Source organism: Neophocaena asiaeorientalis, unplaced genomic scaffold, assembly GCF_003031525.2.
Source record: "Neophocaena asiaeorientalis asiaeorientalis breed wild unplaced genomic scaffold, Neophocaena_asiaeorientalis_V1.1 scaffold79, whole genome shotgun sequence".
NCBI lineage: Eukaryota > Metazoa > Chordata > Mammalia > Artiodactyla > Phocoenidae > Neophocaena > Neophocaena asiaeorientalis.
The window spans coordinates 2132834-2153393 of NW_020175402.1; positions in this window are offsets into that span (position 1 = coordinate 2132834).

Below are 20560 nucleotides of genomic sequence, written 5' to 3' on the forward strand. Positions count from 1 at the left end.
TGGCTCACTTCCCCGCCCTCGGCCCCTCACCCAGCTCCGCGGCCCCGCCCCATGCCTCTCTGCAGGGTCCTTTGGCCTCCCTTTCTTAAAGCTGCCTCTCTCTCGGCGCGTCCACGGCCCTGCCCCTTTGTCCCGCTCCCACGCCTCCGAAGTCACCCTGCCTCCCAAAGCCTCGGTGCCCTATCTCCGCATCCCTCCTTAATGCGCCTTGCGTTTCCCTCTCCTACCCATTAGTTCCCAGTCCTCATGACCTCACCCCTTGAGCTTCACCCTCACACAGCCCCTCGTCCCTCTCCCAAGCCCGGGGTGGTGGCGGGGAGGATCTCGGTGCCCCGCTCCGCCCCGAGTCGCCCCACCCCTCCCTTGCTCCGCATTCCCCGCTCTCGGCCTCTGCTCCGCGTGCAGCCAGGGCCGCCCAACCGCCCCTTCGCTCCTCCCCTCAATAGTGTGCCCCGCCTCCAGGGTCTTTGTGGCTCGGCGCCTCGGATAGATGTGTGAGTTGGGGAAAATTACATCCCTTCTTGGAACCTCAGTTTTCTTCTCTGAAAAATGGCAAGTCGAACGCTCACTTGGTTGTGATGTTACGAGGAGGGAACCTTACACGTGCGTGTACCCAATAGGCGCTCAGGAACTGGCTCCCTCTTATCCGGCCTTCTCACCCACACCTTCATTCTTCCTGGGCTCAGTCTCCGCATTTCACTCCTCAACCTGGCTCACCAACCCCACTGGGCTAAAGATTGCCACTCCTGCCCACCCACTATCTTCTGCCTCTTGGGAACCACCTATATATTTGGGTGGATGAGGGATGGTGTTCAGGATAAAAATCCACTTAGATTTAGTTCTGGAGCCTGAAGTCCTCTGGAAAATATCAGGGAAGCACTGCAGTGAAGAACATTGGCTTTGGAGTCAGGTAGGTCTAAGTCCCCATCCCGGTGCTGCTGTTGACCAGCTGTGTACAAGCTGAGTAAATTGCTTGCTTCTCTAAGCCTGAATTTTCCACCTCTTGAAATGGCCTAATGGTATTTCACCCCACTAAGTGACTGAGAGGATTATGTAGTTTGCGTGAAAAAAAAACCCAAAAACTGAAAAGATATACACTAAAATATTTCCAGCTGAGGATGTTATGAGTAATTTCTTCTTTTAGCTAATCTGTCTATCCTAACATTTTGGTAATGAATTTATACTATTTGTGGAATAGAATTCAAAGTTGGAAAAAATGTGTACAGTCTGGTGGAGGAGACAGGACCAATAGGCTGTGAAATACAACTCTGGTTCACCCCTCAGTCACCCTTCAACCCACTCTAGCCTGTTTTCAGCCCAAACTACTGCAAACAGTAATTTCATTTTTTGAAAAGGGACCATTTTCCTCGGTGGTCCTCCTCCTCTCTGACTGCTCCTTCTTAGGGCCCTTTCTGAGGTGCACTTCCTCTGCGTGTATCTTAAATGCTGGACCCTCTGCTCTTCTCACTCTACTCAGGCTTCCTGAACACCTTCATCCAACTCCACCAGCTCTCTTTACACCATTGGTGTTGATGTCTCCTGTATTCGACTCCTCTGTAACAAATTAATGCAAACTTGGTGGCTTAAAACAACACATATTTATTCTCTTAAAATCCTGGAGTTCAGAAGTCTGAAGTGAGTTTCACTGGACTGAAGTCAAGGTATCAGCAGGGCCACACTCCCTCCAAATGCTCTAGGGGAGCATCTATTTCCTCACCTTTTCCAGCTTCTAGAACTGCATTCCTTGCATTCTTTGGCCTGTGGCCAAGTTCCTCCATCTTAAAGGGCATCTTGCTTCTGTGTCATATTACCTTCTTTTCTGTGGTCAAATCGCCCTTGATCTCCAATTTATAAGCACATTTATGGTTACATTTTTGGCCCACCCAGATGATCCAGGATAATCTCCCCAGCTCAGGAACCTTAAATTAATCACATCTGCAAAATTCCTTTTGCCATATAAGATAACATTTACAGGTTCCAGGGATTAGGACCTGGGTATCTTTGCGGGCCATTACTGAGCCTACCACATTTTCCAAGGCTGAAGATCTATGTATCCAACCATTTATAGGATGGTTTCATGTGACTATCTCACAGACAGTCTATATGTCCAAAACCGAACTGGGCATCTTGTACCTCCCTTCTGGTCCCAGCTCCTTCTCTCTGTCCCTGTCTTGGTGGAAGGCACCACTGTGCACTCCCTGAGGATCATCCTCCCCAACTCCTTCCACCAACTTACACTCAATCATTATCACTACCTCCTGAATGTCTCACAGATATAGCCACCTTCTCCAGCTCCTGGCCAACCCCAGTCCAGGCCACACTATCTCTTACCTCCTCACCAGTCTCTCTGTGCCCAGTCTTGCATATCTGATCTGTTGCTCCCCTGGTTAGAACTCTTCAATGGCCCCCATTGCCCTCTGGATGAAAGACAAACTTTTTTCATGGCTACCTGGTCCTGCATGATCTTTTGCTCCTGCCGTTTTCATTTTCTTCCTTACCTCTCACCCCTCCTTTCCTGCCATGAGCCAAGCTCTCTCATTATTCTTCCTTCTGCCCATAACACTCCCTGACCTCCTTTCAGCTGCTCAAATTAGATGTCAATTCCTCCAGGAAGCCTTCCCCAATGTCCTTCTTGGAACTCCCACAGGACCCGGTATCCCCTGCCCCAGCACTTCTCACTGAGAACTGTAATCACCTGTTTGCTGGTCTGGGTCTCTGGCCCACTTATTTATTTATTGAGCACTTACTATGTACTAGTCACAGTGCCAAGGGCTATACAAGCAATAGCTCACTCAATATCCACAACAACCCAAGGAGTCGGGGAACATTATTCTTCCCACCTCTGTGTTATAGGTGGGAAAACCAAGGCTTAGAGGGGTTAATTTGTATAAAGTCAGAATGAAAATATAACCAAGATTTCAACCAAAGTCTGCATGACTCCAAAGCTTTTGTTTTATTATTAAGCACCAAACTATGCTACCTAACTAGAAAATATTGCCTCTTATAAGTAGATATACATGTTCCATATATTCTCTCCTATAATTAAAACATGCCACCAACCACAGGCAGAATACTATCATAATATCTTGCAGGCTAACAAATTATTACTGTTTTGTAAAGCAACTTCTTCAATGTCAAATCCTTTATCAGATACTCAAACCAAGAGACACATACTGCTGAGGGTGGGCCACTTTCTGAAGCATAATTTTTATTTCAAGACTTCTGGGAGAAACTGAATAATAAATGGTAAGTAAATGACACTATTATTTGGAAATAAGATAAACCCAGAGCTATATCAGGGTAGGTTGCAAAATTTTTAGAGAAAACATGTGCCTTCAAGGATATTTCAGTTGCTTCTAGGTATTTCCCCAGACCATCCTACATAAACATTCACTTTACTAAGGCTATTTCAAGGAAAGAATTTGAGACACACTACTTATAAAATTGTTGTTTCTAGGTCCCTGGACCAGCCAGTGCAAATCCAGCTCCCTGGAATTCACTTGTTCACTCAATAAACATTTATCAAGCAGTTAGTTCTAGGTGTATTCCTGAGTGGAAAATGACAAGTGGGGAGGCTTTGGATACAAAGGTGGGCAATATATGGAGCAGTTCTCAGGGAACTTGTACCCAAATAATCATACAATGCAAATTATAAATGCCCTTAACGAGGTATTAGGGAATTAGGGGTGGGGAGGGGAAAAGAGTCCTTTCCCTGTCTGGCTCAGGGAAGATGGGGCAGCTTCAGAGAAGAACGGCACCTGAGCTGAGCCCTGAAGGATCTGAGGGAGTTGGGACAGAATGAGCAAAGAATAAAACAGTACAGAAAAGTCCGTTCCCATCAGTGTGGGAGCGGCTGGGCCCGTGAGGAATGACCGCTGAGCCTGCGCGTCCGGAGCCTGTGCTCCGCAACGGGAGAGGCCACAGCAGTGAGAGGCCGGCGTACCGCAAAAAAAAGGTAAAAATCCGTGTTTGATGTACCTAATGCAAATACTCTCTTTTAGCTTCATAACATTTATTTATTTATATTATTATTTTTTAAAAATTTATTTATTTAATTAATTTATTTTTGGCCGTGTTGGGTCTTCACTGCTGTTCGCGGGCTTTCTCTACCTGTGGCGAGCGGGGGCTGCTCTTCGTCGCGGTGCGTGGCTTCTCATTGCAGTGGCTTCTCTTGTTGCGGAGCACGGGCTCTAGGCACGCGGGATTCAGTAGCTGTGGCACGCGGGCTCAGTAGTTGTGGCTCACGGGCTCTAGAGCGCAGGCTCAGTAGTTGGGGTGCACGGGCTTAGTTGCTCCAGGGCATGTGGGATCTTCCCGGACCAGGGCTTGAACCTGTGTCCCCTGCATTGGCAGATGGATTCTTAACCACTGCGCCTCCAGGGAAGCCCTGCTTCATAACTTTTAAAATAGAACCTCTTAAGATAGCTTCTCTTTATTTCTGCCTGCAACCAGTAGTATAGAGTCTGGAGCAGCTGCTTGGACAACTGTTCACAGCATCATTGGATTATTGTGCTTGATTTTGGGTCATGGGCAAACTGCCATCTGTCAAGAGGAGAATCCAGGATGTTTCTGGGACTGAGCAGCAGGGAGGGTGAGAAATGAACTCAGAGTGGCCCTGGAGGCAGCTCCAAGGAGCCAGTGGGCAGAGCAGTAGGAGTTTAGGAAGGAGGCCATGCCTGTACTCTGGTATTCTCTTAAACTACCACTGATCAGGCTTTTGCTCCCACTAACCACTGAAACTGCTTTCATCAAGGTCACCAGAGACCACCACGGTCCTGGACCCAATAATCACTGCTCAGTTCTCACCACGCATGGCCTCCCAGGAGCTTCCTCCATGCTACACTTTCTTCACTTGGCCCCCAGGACACCACACTATTTTGATTTTCTTCCTCCCTCACTGATGCCTCCTTCTTGATCTCCCTTTCTGGTTCTTCCTGTACTTTGTGATTTCTTAACACTGAGGACCCAGTCCTTGGTCTTCTACCCCCCTACCTCCATGCTCACTCCCTTGATGATCTCATCCAGTCCCATGACTTTAAATACCATTTAGATCCTGATGATTCCCAAACTTATAACTCCAGCCTGGACCTCTCCCCTGAACTCCAGATTCCCATATCCCACCACCTCCTTGACACTCCCACCGGGAAATCTAATAGTGCATCTTGAACTTAATATGTTCAAAGCTGAGCTCCTGATTTCCCTTCCCAAACCTCTTTCCCCACATCAGGAGATCTGTTGGCTCTTCCCCCCAAATAGATTCAGAATCCACCACCCCACATCACTGATCCAAGCCACATCGTCTCTTGCCTGCATTCCTTCGGGTGCCTTCTGATTGGTCTCTCTGCTTCCACCCTTTGCTCCTCTACAGGCTATTCTCAACAGAGCAGCAAGTGAGCCTTTGAAATGTCATGTCAGGGGCTTCCCTGGTGGCGCTGTGGTTAAGACTCCCCCTGCCAACGCAGGGGACATGGGTTTGAGCCATGGTTGGGGAAGATCCCACATGCCGTGGAGCAACTAAGCCCGTGTGCCACAACTACTGAGCCTGCGCTCTAGACCCCATGCGCCGCAACTACTGAAGCCTGTGCACCTAGAACCCATGCTCCGCAACAAGAGAAGCCACCACAATGAGAAGCCCGTGCACCGCAAAGAAGAGTAGCCCCTGCTCGCTGCAACTAGAGAAAGTCCGCGCACAGCAACGAAGACCCAATGCAGCCAAAAATAAAATAAATAAATAAAAATTAGAAATATGTCATGTCAGATTATGTAGTTTTACACCTCAAAACCCTCTAATGGCTCCTCATTTCACCCAGACTAATAGCCAAGTCCTTGCATGGCCTGCAAGCCCTATATAATCTGTCACTCTCTGACCTCATCCACTCTTCCCCATGTTCTCCACCTCTGTTCCAGTCACACTGACGTCCTTGTTCCTTGAATGCACTAGGCACACTCCTGCCTCAGGACCTTTGCACTGGCTGCTCCTCCTGCCTAGAATGCTCTTCCCCTGGATATCCACATGGCCAACTCCCTCTCTTTTTTTCAAGTCTTAGCTCAACTGTCACCACCTGACCATCCTATTTAAAACTGCAATCTCCTGCCTCTTCTGCACACTCTCGATCACACCCTGCTCTATTTTTCCCTATTGAGCACCTTTTACTACTTGTACCTTTTCACATGCTGCTTTTCTTATTGGTTTATTGTTTGCTCCCTCCATTAGAATGTAAGTTCTGTGAGAGTAGGAGCTTCTTTGTCCTGATTAGGGCTTTGTGGGGAACCAGGTTATGTGCCTCGGCTTTGGAGCCAGACTGCCTGGGTTTGAATCCTGGCTTTGCCATCAACCTTGGGTAAATAACTTAATCTCTGTGAGCCTCAGTTTCCTCATCTGCAAAATGGGGGAATAATGGTGCCTCCCTCAAAGGGTTATAGAAATGATTAAGTGAGATAATGGATGTTCAGGATTTAGCAGTAGTGCCTGGCATACAGTATGTGTCTTAGCTCAATATGTGTTAGTTATTGTCCACTGCATGTCTGGTCCGTAGGAGGCATGCAATAAATATTTGATCAATCGAGTAGGTGTTACTAACCCCCATTTTACTGATGCCCAAAGTTACATGCCCAGTGAGTGGCAGGGGCAGGTTTAGAATCCAGGCTTATTTGTGGTCAAAATCCCTGCTTCAGGGACTTCCCTGTGGCACAGTGGTTAGGAATCCGCCTGCCAATGCAGGGGACACGGGTTCGAGCCCTCGTCTGGGAAGATCCCACACGCCGTGGAGCAACTAAGCCCGTGCACCACAACTACTGAGCCTGCGCTCTAGAGCTCACATGCCACAACTACTGAGCCCACGTGCCACAACTACTGAAGCCCGTGCTCCTAGAGCCTGTGCTCCGCAACAAGAGAAGACACCGCAATGAGAAGCCTACACACTGCAACGAAGCGTGGCCCCCGCTCGCCGCAACTAGAGAAAGCCTGCACGCAGCAACGAAGACCCAATGCAGCCAAATAAATAAAATAAAATACATAAATAAATTTATTTTTTTAAAAATCCCTGCTTCATCCACTGATCCATAATCTACCTTCTGGTGGTAGGTTCTAGGCTCACCTCCAGGGCGTGGAGAGCTCATGTTTCATGTCATGGACGAGATGAGCAGAGACCAGAAGAAGTGAAAATGAGGACTGCCAAGGGAAGTGGATACAAAGAGGGGCTCCACCTCCCCCTTAGGATCGAGCCCATGCTCCTTTGCGTGGCCACAAGCCCCTTCCCCACCTAGCCCCATCTGCCTCTCCAATCCTCTCTCAGGAGAAGAAAACCAACCTCAGTCCAGTTCCTGAGGCTACCTCTCTTCTCATGCACAGCCTGTTCCTTCTGCCTGCATTACTTTCCCAGCTTCTTTGCCTGCTGACCTCCTATTCATTCTCATAACTCAGATGTCACAGATGTCACTGCCTCAGAAAGCCTCTCCTGATGCCCTGAGATGGTTTGGTGCCCTTCCCTTTGGTACCCCTGTGCCTCCTCATTATGTCTCACTTTGTTTCCTTGCTTCCCCCTCACTCCCTGTGTATGAAGACCCACCCCTATCTACCCTTCGCTAGAATGAGAGCTATATGACCCTGTGGCCTCAAGTTGCACAAGATGTTTTCTACCCAAAGATCCCCCAGGAACTGGAAAGTACCCAAGAGCCAAAGGAAGCTACTCTTCAGGGCCAAATGGTCTTTGTTTGCATATCCTCAGTTCAAGCCACCAGCAGAGACTAATCTCAGAATCTCAACTCTTACATTCCCTTGAGAGAGAGTTGGATGGCCCCAGCCTGCCGCAGAAGAAGCTCCCAGGCGTCCCCGCTGCACACTTGACTGTGAATTGCCGTCTACATCATGGCGCCCCCTAGAGGGGAGCAGTGCACAGCCTGCCCAGCTGGAAGGCTGGGCACAGTAACACTGAGTGTCCACTAGGGTGGGCCAGGCTCCCTGGGAGCTGTGGGAGCTGCCTACACCATATAGACTACAGGGCACCTATAGGGGCAATTTGCAGAGAAAGGTGTGGACTGATCAGATATACAAAGATCTGTAGTTGTCATCAGAGTCCCAAAGGGTTCACAAACCCATAAGAGTTTTAAAATTCCTAAGGAGATATTTGGTGAACACATAAAAATATTCATATTAAAAGGGTATGTACGTGGGCTTCCCTGGTGGCGCAGTGGTCACGAATCCGCCTGCCAATGCAGGGGACGCGGGTTCGAGCCCTGGTCTGGGAAGATTCCACATGCTGCGGAGGAACTAAGCCTGTGCGCCACGACTACTGAGACCACGTGCCACAACTACTGAAGCCCACACGCCTAGAGCCCGTGCTCCACAACAAGAGAAGCTACTGCAATGAGAAGCCTGTACACCACAACGAAGAGTAGCCCCTGCTCGCTGCAACTAGAGAAAGCCCGTGCGCAGCAACGAAGACCCAATGCAGCCAAAAATAAATAAGTAAAATAAATAAATTTATATATTTTAAAAAAGGGTATGTAGTGAATCCATCTGCACAGCCTGCCACCACCATTGTTTCTGAGAAGGGTGCTTGAGATGGGGTGGGTTTCCCAGGATATGAAATAAAAATGAAAATAATGGGACTTCCCTGGTGGCGCAGTGGTTGGGGGTCCGCCTGCCGATGCAGGGGACGCGGGTTCGTGCCCCGGTCCTGGAGGATCCTACGTGCCGCGGAGCGGCTGGGCCCGTGAGCCATGGCCGCTGAGCCGGCATGTCCGGAGCCTGTGCTCCGCAATGGGAGAGGCCACGATGGTGAGAGGCCCGCGTACCGCAAAAAAATAAAAAAATAATAATGATATCAGTTATCAGATTTACTCAAGTGTAGGTACTTTTCTAAGCCCATTACATACAATAACTCATAGAATGCTCTCATAGGTAGGTACTGTTATTATCCCCATTTTGTAGAATAGGAAACTAAGATAGGAGCAGTAAGGAACTTACCCAAGGTTATTAGCACTCAAGTGATGGAACCAGGGGACAAACACAGGGAATGTGGCTATAAACCGGTGTCCAGTGCCTGCGCGTCTATCTCCCGGCCTAGATGAAAGCAGATTCAAGCCGGGGTGGATAACTAAGTCCATGTTGTCTTCACCAGCTTCCTCACTGGAAGGGGAGGATAGCCAGTCTTCCAACCGTCTGCCCCTGCTCCAGTCCGAAGGGCCCCCAGCACTTTTGGCTGAAGCCCATCCAGGCAACTTGGAGTAGAGACTATCATGTAAAGTCTTTTCTCAAGCCTAGTGGGGACAACCTTTGGAGACAGGCCTGCGTTTCCATCCTGGCTGTGCTCCTTATTAGCGTGGGCAAGGCTCCATTTCTCCAATGGAAAATGGAGAGAATAGTGCCTGTCTCATGGGGTTGTTGTGAGGATTAAAGGAGAGCATATGCTCATAAAGTACACAATGCTGTAAGCACTCAGAAAGCAGTCGCTGCTCTTTTCATTCACCTCCGGTTGAAGAAAAGAAAACGCCTTACAATTTTTTGGAGGTCTACTTATAGCTCTGGAGGTTGGAAGTCTGAAATGGATTACTGGGCTACAATCAAGATGTTGGATGGACTGTGTTCATTCTGGAAGCTCTAGGGAAAAATCCATTTCCTTGCTTTTCCAGCTTCTAGAGGCTGTCTACATTCCTGGTTGTGGCCCCTTCCTCCATCTTCAAAGCCAGCAGTTTAGCACCTTGAAGTCTCTCACTGACTCTGACGCTGACTCTCCTTCCTTTTTCACATATAACGAATCTTGTGATTCCATTGGGCCCACCTAGATAATCCAGGATACTCTCTCCATCCCAAGGTCAGCTGATTAGCAACCTTAATTCCATCTGCGATTATAAATTCCCCTTGCTATGTAATATAACCTATTCATAGGCTCTGGATTAGAGCATGGACACCTTTGGAAGGCCATTACTCTGTCTACCACAGTGGTAAGTAAGAAAACAGTGTTGTTGGGCAATGACATACTGGGACTTTGAGCTATGAGCACACCTGTGCTCAAAAACCTACATGGCTCCCACTGCCTCCAGGAAAAGGGCCAGACTTCTCAGCCTGGCAGGCAAGGCCTGCGTGAACTGGCCTCCATCCCATCTATGAACAGGCACTTTCTGGTCTCCTTGCCTCTGCTCTACCTGAAAGGCCTTTTCTTCCAGTTATGATCATTCAAGTCCTTCCATTCATCATCGCCAAGTTCAAATCTCATCTTTTCCATGAAACCTCTTCAGAACCCCCAGAACGACTCTCCCTCCTCTGACACTATTACAGAATGTCTGGGCTGGAGTTATTTGTGTATGTCCCGGTTTGGGTTGGTCCCCATCTGACTGTGGGCAGCTGAAGTACAGAGACTACTGTAGCAACGGTCTGTGGTTCTCACACTTGAGTGTGCATCAGAATCCCCTGGAGGGCTTGTTAAATACAGGCTTCAGGGCCCAACATCAAGAATTTCAGATTCAGCAGATCTTCAGTGGGACCTGGAACTCTGGGTTTCTAACAAGTGCCCAGGTGACCCTGATGCTGTTGGTCTGGGGAACACACTTCAAGGGCCACAAGCATGGAAGTTGAGGTGATGGCATGAGGCTAGACTTGGATCTCAGCTCTGCCTTTCATTGCACGACTTTGGATACATCCCTTGCTCTCTCCGAGCTGCTCGCTCATCTCTAAAAGGATTCCCTGCATTTGGATTCCCTCCCTACCCCAGTGGGTTGATGTAAGGAGAAACAGGCTTAGGACAGTGCTATGCACCTTTCTGGTACTGAGTAAATGGCATAGAGCTCTATGTCTATAATTGCCCTCTCCCCGTATTTTGGCTTCCTAGTGGGTGTTCAATAAAAACTTGTGAGTTGGTTTTAGGGAAGACTACTGACTTGGACCCTGATGAAAAATGTTGGCAAAATGAGAAGAGCTAAAATAGCCAAGTTGCATATGTCTGGGTCAAAGGAATCCTAATTACCTTCACACTGGGGAGCATTTTCCTTTCATGACTGGTGACCACACAGTCCAATAACAATCATGTGTATCGTCACAACGGACTTCAGATCAACTGTGTTCTAAGTTCATGGGCATTTATCCAACAAATGCTTCCCCAGCACCTCCAAGGAGCCAGCCTGGTGCCCACTGGCTTGGCTCAGGGGATGCACTGCCTGGAGAAGAAGACTCCTTGTGGCTGGGACATTGCCTTTGAGCTTCGCTGAGGACCTGTTCCCTTAGGATGCCAAACACACACACACACACACACACACACACACACACACACACACACACGCACACACACACACACACACACACACACACACGCTTCTTTTGCGGCTCCTGGAGCAGAGCATCTTCTCCCGACTTAGATTTGTCGGACACAAATCTTGATCTTCATGGGCAAAGGACTGTGTCTGTTTCCCCAGCATCTAGCATTGTACACACAAAGGAAACGTCCAAGGTCAGAATGCAACCCCCACGATGCCAGCCAGGAGACTGGGCACATGATGGTTAAGACCATGAGTCCTGGAGTTCAGTTGACCAGATTCCAGTCCCATCCCATTTTCTCCCTTGCCTCACCCTAGTCACAATCCTGTCTACTACATCTAGCTGTGAGACCTCAGGCAAGTCACTTCATCTCCCTGAGCCTCACTGGGGATAATAATACCTATTCTTTAAGGTTTGGGGGAGATAAAACAAAACGGGTCCTGAATGGTCTCCATAGGGAGAGTTGTTTTCCCAATTTCGGCTTTTGGCAGAGTGGCCACCAGAGGGCAGTGGTCCCCATGCTGGGAAAATAACCTGCCTGGTGATCTGTGATTCCTTTGAAGGAACACACACACACACACACACACACACACATCTGCACACGCGTACACAAGGAGGGTATGTGGCCTTGATTGGGTCAACACAGCCACTGGCCGACAGATGAGCATCCTTCTGGTCACTCTCCTCTGTGGTCACTTGAGGATTGGCATGAGCCTGAGACCAGTGAATTGGCATTTACTGGGACATTCTATTCTTTATACCCTAACCATGGGGACACCTGGCCTTTTCCAAAGTGGTTTATTCTGCTTGCTGTGCAGCCTTTTCCCCCTCTTTGCTTTGGCAAATGTCCTATTCAGGTCCATCCCACCATGCCCTCTCTGAGTTCATTCTACCATAGATGGGGTCCATCTAGGTTCCCAAAACACTCTATTGCCTCCTTAATGGTAGCATTTAGAACGCCCGTTAAATCACTTATGTGCAGTTTAACTGGAGGTTAAGAGTAAGGACTCTTGGGGACCTGCAGCCTGGGTTCTGTCACTGACTGTGTCACTGTGTGCACATTACCTAACCTCTCCTAGTCTCAGTTTCCTCATTTGTAAAATGGAGCTAATAACAATATTCAGCACGTAGGGTTTTCCTGAAACCTACACAATATTATGAATGCAAAGCCCTGGTTTGATGAACAAATGAATGAGTGAGTGAGTGAACGCCTATCAAAACCCATGGAGTTGTGAAAACTACAAAACATTGATAAGGGATACTGAAGACGATTCAAAGAAATGGAAAGATATCCCATGCTCTTGTGTTGGAATAATTAATATTGATAAATATTACTACTACCCAGAGCAATCTACAGATTTAATGCAATCTCTATCAAAATACCTATGATAGGGCTTCCCTGGTGGCACAGTGGTTGAGAGTCCGCCTGTCGATGCAGGGGACATGGGTTTGTGCCCCGGTCCGGGAGGATCCCACATGCCGCGGAGCAGCCTGGCCTGTGAGCCATGGCCGCTGAGCCTGCGCGTCCGGAGCCTGTGCTCCGCAACGGGAGAGGCCACAACAGTGAGAGGCCCGTGTACCGCAAAAAAACAAAAAAAAAAAAACCTATGATATTTTTCACAGAACTAGAACAAATAATCCTAAAATTTATATGGAAACACAAAGGACCCAGAATTGCCAAAGCAATCCTGAGGAAAAAGAACAAAGCTGGAGGCATAACCCTTCCAGACTTCAGACTATACTACAAAGCTACAGTAATCAAAACAGCTTGGTATTATGGCCAAACGCTACATGAAAAGATGCTCAATATATATACATAACTGAATCACTTTTTTGTACACCTGAAACTAACACAACACTGTAAATCAGCTATACCTGAAAACAAACAAACAAAATAACCAGCATGGTATTGGCACAAAAACAGACATATAGATCATTGGAACAGAACAGAGAGGCCAGAAATAAACCCATACACTTATGATCAATTAATCTACAACAAAGGAGGCAAAAATATACAATGGAGAAAAGACAGTCTCTTCAGCAAGTGGTGTTGGGAAAGCTGGACAGCTACATGTAAATCAATGAAATTAGAACACTCCCTCACACGATATACAAAAATAAACTCAAAATGGTTTAAAGATAAATATGGGACTTCCTTGGTGGTCCAGTGGTAAAGAATCCACCTTCCAATGCAGGGGACACGGGTTCAATCTCTGGTCAGGGAACTAAGATCCCACATGCCACGGGGCAAATAAGCCTGCTCGCCACAACTACTGAGCTCACATGCCTCAACAAGAGAACCCGCATGTTGCACCCTACAGAGCCCATACGCTCTGGACCCACGCACCACAACTAGAGAGAGAAAAAAACCCTCATGCCACAACTGGAGAGAAGCCCACATGCCGCACCAAAGAGCACACGCTCTGCAACGACAGATCCTGCATGACTCAGCGAAGATCCCGCAAGCTGCAACTAAGACCCGACGCAGCCAAAAAAAATATATATATAGAGAGAGAGAGAGAGAGAGAGAGGAAGAGAGAGAGAGAGAGACATGATACCATAAAACTCCTAGAAGAGAACATAGGCAAGTGTTCTTGGACATAAATCATAGCAATATTTTCTTACATCAGTCTCCCAAGGCAAAATAAATAAAAGCAAAAACAAACAAATGGAACCTAATCAAACTTAAAAACTTTTTCACAGCAAAGGAAACTATCAACAAAACCAAAAGACAACCTATGCAATGGGAGAAAATATTTGGAAAAGATGTGACTGACAAGGGCTTAATATCCAAAATATACAAACAGCTCATACAACTCAATATTAAAAAGAAACCCCAAACAACCCAATTTAAAAAACAGGCAGAAGACCTAAATAGACTTTTCTCCAAAGAAGACATACAGATGGCCATCCATCAGGTGCATAAAAAGATGCTCAACATCACTAATTAGAGAAATGGAAATCAAAACCACAATGAGATATCACCTCACACTGGTCAGAATGGTCATCATCAAAAAGTCTACAAATAATAAATGCTGGAGAGGGTGTGGAGAAAAGGAAACCCTCCTACACTGCTGGTGGGAATGTAACTTGGTAAAGCCACGATGCAGAACAGTGTGGAGGTTCCTTAAAAAACTAAAAATAGAGCTACCTTATGATCCAGCAATCCCATTCCTGGGTATATATTTGGAAAAGATGAAAACTCTAATTCAAAAAGATACATGCACCCCAATGTTCATAGCAGCACTATTCACAATAGCCAAGACATGGAAACAACCCAAGTGCCCATCAACAGGTGATTGGTTTAAGAAGATGTGGTATATATGCACAATGGAATATTACTCGGCCATAAGAAAGAATGAAATATTGCCATTTGCAGCAACATGGATGGACCTAGAGAATATTATACTTAGTGAAGTAAGTCAGACAAAGACAAATATTATATGATATCACTTATAGGTAGAATCTAAAAAATATTACAAATGAATCTATATACAAAACAGAAACAGACTCACAGATAAAGAAAACAAACTTATGGTTACCAAAGGGGAAAGGGAGGTGGGGAGGGATAAATTAGAAGTAAATAAACAAACAAACCCCATGGAACTGTAACCTTCTCAGGGGTAGGAAGTTTTCTTTCTTTTTTATATTGTGTAATGCCTGAAACCCAGTGTGGGCATGTTACTAGTGCAATGGTTCTCAAAGTAGGGTCCCCCCTGACCAGCAGCCTCAGCATTACCTTGGAGCTTGTCAGAAATGCACATTTTTAGGTCCCACCCCTGACCTACTGACTCAGAAACTCTGGAGACGGGGCCCAGTAATTTGTGCTTTAATTAGCCCTCCAGGTGATTATGATGTGTGCTAAAGTTTGTGATCCACTGGCCTAGAACATAGAGGCTCAGAAGTGTTTCTTTAAATGGATGTACCAACCTGTAAAATATGTGATTTGAATTAGAATAGGCTGTAAGCTCCATGAAGGCAGCAGGGACCATGGTTTCCCTAGCACCTAGCAGATGCAGGTACATAGTAGGTGCTCAAAAAATGTTTGTAAAACAAATAAGTGAAAATCCCTTCCAGTTCTTTATGTGGTTCTAAGTATCTTAAACTTTCCAAATTTCAGTTTTATTACCTGTTCTCTCTCCCAGGATTGATGGAAGGATCAAGAGGCAAATGAAATATATGAATATACATAACAAAATAGTATTGTCATATGCTAAGCCCCAACAGAAATTCTCCTTTACAACCCCCTGAGAGGTCTGGGCTTCTATCCATGCTCTAATCTAGAACTTCAGGCACCTTAAGAGTTCTGTGTGCAGACACACACCTGCCAGGCCTTGTCCATTCATGGAAACAGGAAGCCAGCTCCTCAAGCAGGTCAACACTCTTGACAAGGAAGTAGCAGTAGTTATGACCCTTACCTTGGCACCCTGGCAGAGTACACTGTAGTTAATTGCATGGGTTTTGAGCCATCAGATCTGGGCTTTTTTCTTCCTCTTGTCCTATTGCTTTGTCCAGGATCACCAGGATGATGTTGAGTTGTAGGTGTCCTGGTCTTGTTTCTAAGGTTTTACTCTTAAGTATGATATTTGCTGTGGAATAGTAATTACTGTGTATTCTGATTTACCTATCAGGTTTCTAAAAACCATAAATGAGTGTTGAATTTTTCCAGTGTTTTTCCTGTATCTCTGGAGATGATCACATGAGTTTTTCCTTTAGTTTGTTAACGTGGGGATTGCATAGATTGCTTTCTTTCCATTTTTGAGGGCAGGAGTTTGTGTTATGCGTGGTGTCAGAACAGCACCCAGCACTTAATAGGCACCTAAATATGTTTGCTGAATGAATAAACGAGGAACAGATTCCTAGGAAAGCTTCCCAAAAAAGCATTTCTAGCTCATATTCTTCACATAAGAAAAGCTTGGAGTTTTGCAGCAAATGTGCTGACATGTTTGCATGCCTAGGGTCAATCCAAGTTGGCTGTGATTTATTTTTATTTTGCAAGGCTATATTTAACAGGCTAATATGTATTTAGGATTTGTGTCTCTACGTTTGAGAGAATTCCTCTGGCATTTTCTTTTCTTGCATTGTCCTTGTGTGGCTTGGGGATCAAGGTTATCCTAGCCTCATGAAACACATTAAATGACTTTTGTTTCTCATTCTCTGAAAAATGTGTAAGTTCAAGATTAAGGTTTAATAAAACTTGTAAACTCTATCTGGCTCTGGTATCATTTGGAGTCAGAAACTCCTGAATGCCCATTCAAGCTAGTTAACGATTTGTATTTCTTCTTGAGCCAGTTTGGGTAAATTTATTATTTTCTAGAAAATTTTCCCTTTCACATACATTTTCAGCTCTGCCTCTCATTGGCTGTGTTTTCTAGAAACTCTTTTTTTTAAAAACAACAGACCATGGTTAACTACAACTATTACCATAAATTTTCCTGTCCCTATGTCCACTTGTAAAACAATAACTTTGTTGAGATATAATTCATATACCATACAATTCAACTACTTAAAGTATACAATTCAGCGGCTTTTAGGGCATTCGTGGAGTTGTGCAATCATCACCACACCGATTTTCGAATATTTCCATTGCCCCCTCTCAATAAATCCCTGTACATTAGCAGTCATTCCTCTTCCTCCTTCCTCCAAAGCCTTAAGCAACCACGAATCTACTTTCAGTCTCTAGATAGGCCTACTCTGGACATTTCATATAAATGAAATAATATCCTATGCTGTCATTTGTGTCTGGCTTCTTTCATTTAGCATGTTTTCAAGGTTCATGCATGTTGTAGCATATATCAGTAGTTCATGTCTTTTTATTTGCTAAATAATGTTCCATTACTATATGAATATACCATATTTTATTTATCCATTCATCAATTGATAGACATTTGAGTTGTTCCACTCTTGGATTATTATGAATAATGCTGCAATGAACATTAGTGCACAAGTTTTTGTGTGAATATGTTTTCAATTCTCTTGGGTATATATGGGGTGGAATTACTTCCGTTGCATCGTGGTTTTATGTTTAAACTTTTGAGGAACTGCCAAACTTTTTCCCAAAGTGGTTGTCGTATTTTACATTCCCACTAGTGGTGTATAAGAGTTCCAATTTCTCCACATCCTCACTGGAGCTTTGTTATTATCTGTCTTTTTGATTATTGCCATCCTAGTAGGTATGAGGCATCTCTTAGTTTTGATGTGCATCTCCCTGATGGGTGGCTAATGATGTTGTGAATCTTTTCATGCACTTAATGGCCATTTGTATATCTTCTTTGGAGAATAGTCTATTCATATCCTTTGTACATTTTTTTTTTAGTTTGGTGATATATATATTTATTATTAAGTTGTAAGAGTTCATTCTATATTCTGGATACAAGTCCCTAATTAGATATATGATTTACAAATATTTTCTCCCATCCTGTAGGTTGTCTTTTCACTTTCTTGATGATGTCCTTTTCAACAAAAAAAACTTCCAAGTTTGATAAAGTCACATTTGTCTATTTTTTTTATTTTGTTGCTTGTGCTTCTGGTGTCATATCTAAGAAATTATTGCCTAATCCAAGGCCATGAAGATTTATGCCTTTTTTCTAGGCATTTTATAGTTTTAGCCCTTATATTTAGGTCTTTGAGTTAAATTTTGTAGATGGTGTGTGTTAAGGGTTCAACTTCATTCTTTTGCATATGGATATCCAGTTGTCCCAGAACCATTTGTTGAAAAAATTATTCTTTCCCCAATGAGTTATCTTGGCATCCTTGGCAAAAACAATTGACTGTGAATGTGAGGGCTTATTTCTGGACACTAAATTCTATTCCATTCATCTATCTATCCTCGTGCTTGTATTGACTACTGTAGCTTTGTAATAAGCCTTGAAATGGGGAAGTGTGAGTCCTCCAACGCTGTGTTTTTTCTTTTTTGAGATTGTTTTGGCTGTTCTGGGTCCCTTGGATTTCCATGTTAATTTTAGGATCAGCTTATTGATTTCTGCCAAGAAACCAGCTAGAATTTTGATGGAGCCTGGGTTGAATTTATAAACCAATTTAGGGAATATTGCCATCTTAACAATATTAATTCTTCCAACCCATTAACATGAGATGTCTTTTTACTTATTTAGATATTCTTTAATTTCTGTCAACAATGCTTTGTAATTTTCAGAACATAAGTTTTGTACTGCTTTTGTTACATTTATTCTCAAGTATTTCATTATTCTTGATGCTATTCTAAATGAAATTGTTTTCTTAATTTTGTTTTTTGCATTGTACACTACTAGTGTATAGAAATATAACTTATTTTTGTACGCTGATTTTGTATCCTACAACCTTACTGAACTCATTTGTTAGTTTTATATTTTTTAATGGATTCCTTAGGATTTTCTATACACAAGATCATGTTATCTGCAAATAAAGCTAGTTTTTCTTCTTTCCAATCTGGGTGCCTTTTATTTTCTTGCCTAATTGTCCTGGCTAGAACTTCCAGTACGATGTTGAATAGAAATGGAGGGAGTAGACATCCTTGCCTTGTTTCTGGTCTATGGGAAAATGCATTCAGTATTTCACAATGAAGTCTGGTGCTAGCTGTGAGTTTTTCATAGATGTTTTTTTTTATCAGACTGAGAAAGGTTCCTTCTATTCCTAGTGTGCTGAGTTTTGTTTTTCTTTTTTTTAAATCATGAAGGGGTGTGGAATTTAGTTAAATGTTTTTTCTGCATCTATGGAGATGATCATTTTCGACCTTTATTCTATTGATATGGTGTATTCCATTACTGATTTTCAGATTTTTAACCAACCTTGCCTTCCCGGGATAAATCCCATGGTATATAATCCTTATTTATATGTTGATAAATTTGGTTTGCTAGTATTTTGTTGAGGATTTTTACATTTCTATTCAGAAGAGCCCTTGTGCCCATTTACCGTTCATCTCATTCCCACCTCCAGTCTCAGGCAACCACCAGTTTACTTTTTGTCTCTACAGATTTACCTATTCTGGACATTTCATACAAATGGAATTAACAATAGGTGCTCTTTTGTGACTAGCTTCTTTCACTTAGCATATTGTTTTTGAAGACAATCTCATCCATATTGCATCAGTACTTCATTCCTTTTTGTGGCTGAATACTATTCCTTTGTCTAGATCAAATAGTTTCTCTCTTCACCGGTTCATGGATATTTAGATATTTCCCATTTGGGCTATTATGAATTATGCTGCTATGAACATTCGTGTGCAAGTCTTGTCTTTGCATGGACACGTTTTCATGTCTCTTGAGCAGACACCTAGGAGTGGAATTACTGGGTCCTACGGTAGTTTTCTATTTTTGAGAAACTGCCAAATTTCAAAACTAGCTTCTACCATGTTACATCCCTAGGAGCAAAGTACAAGGGTGACCTGGGAACTTATTCAAACTGAGTGTTTCCTCATCTATAAAGTGGTGATAATAATAACACTGACTTCATAAAGTGAACGTTAAATGAAATTATCATATGTGAAGGACTGAGCACACTGCTGTGTCCAGACACACGTGAAGGCTTAAAAAATGGCGTCTTTTTTGTTCCTTTGTCTATGCTAATGTCTCAAACCTCAGCCCTTGCTTTGCTTACATGGATGAGATTGTCTCCATGCCCTCCATGTAAACTGACATCTTGGTGTCAAGTTCAAGACCCTCCTCATTAATCAGTCCCCTGTGGTCTAACAGGACCCCCCAGACCTAGTTTCCCGATCCCACTGCCCAGGGCAAGAGCTCCAAATTGGCAGAGTTGGGGCAGCAGGCAGTGCTCTGTGATGCCACCCTTGTCTGCTGGATGGCAGGACAGAAGGTATTGATTGCTCTGCTTGGAAGGAAGTCTCCCATCCCTCATTTACCGTTACTCCAGGCTAGTCTTATTTATCTGTTAAGACATAATTTGGGCATCACCTCCTCCAGGAAGCCTTGCCTAATGACTGCCCCTCCCAACTCTTATAATGTATATTATTGCAACTGACACATCATTTGTGATTTTTTTTGGCCATGCTGCACGGCATGCAGGATCTTTAGTTCCCCAACCAGGGACTGAACCCGAGCCCCCTGCAGTAGAAGTATGGAGTCTTAACCACTGGACCGCCAGGGAAGCCCTGTAATTATATTTTTACGTGTCTCTGTTTTGTGAGCATCCTGAGGATGGGGACTATTCTTATTTATCTCTATCTCCCCAGTTCCTAGCACACAGTAGGTATTCAATAACCCATAAATGGCCATATCCGTGTACAAAGTATTAACGGCTACATATTAGTGTCAAGGAAAAACTCTACAAAAAAACTGAACTGGGCCTTGAAGAATA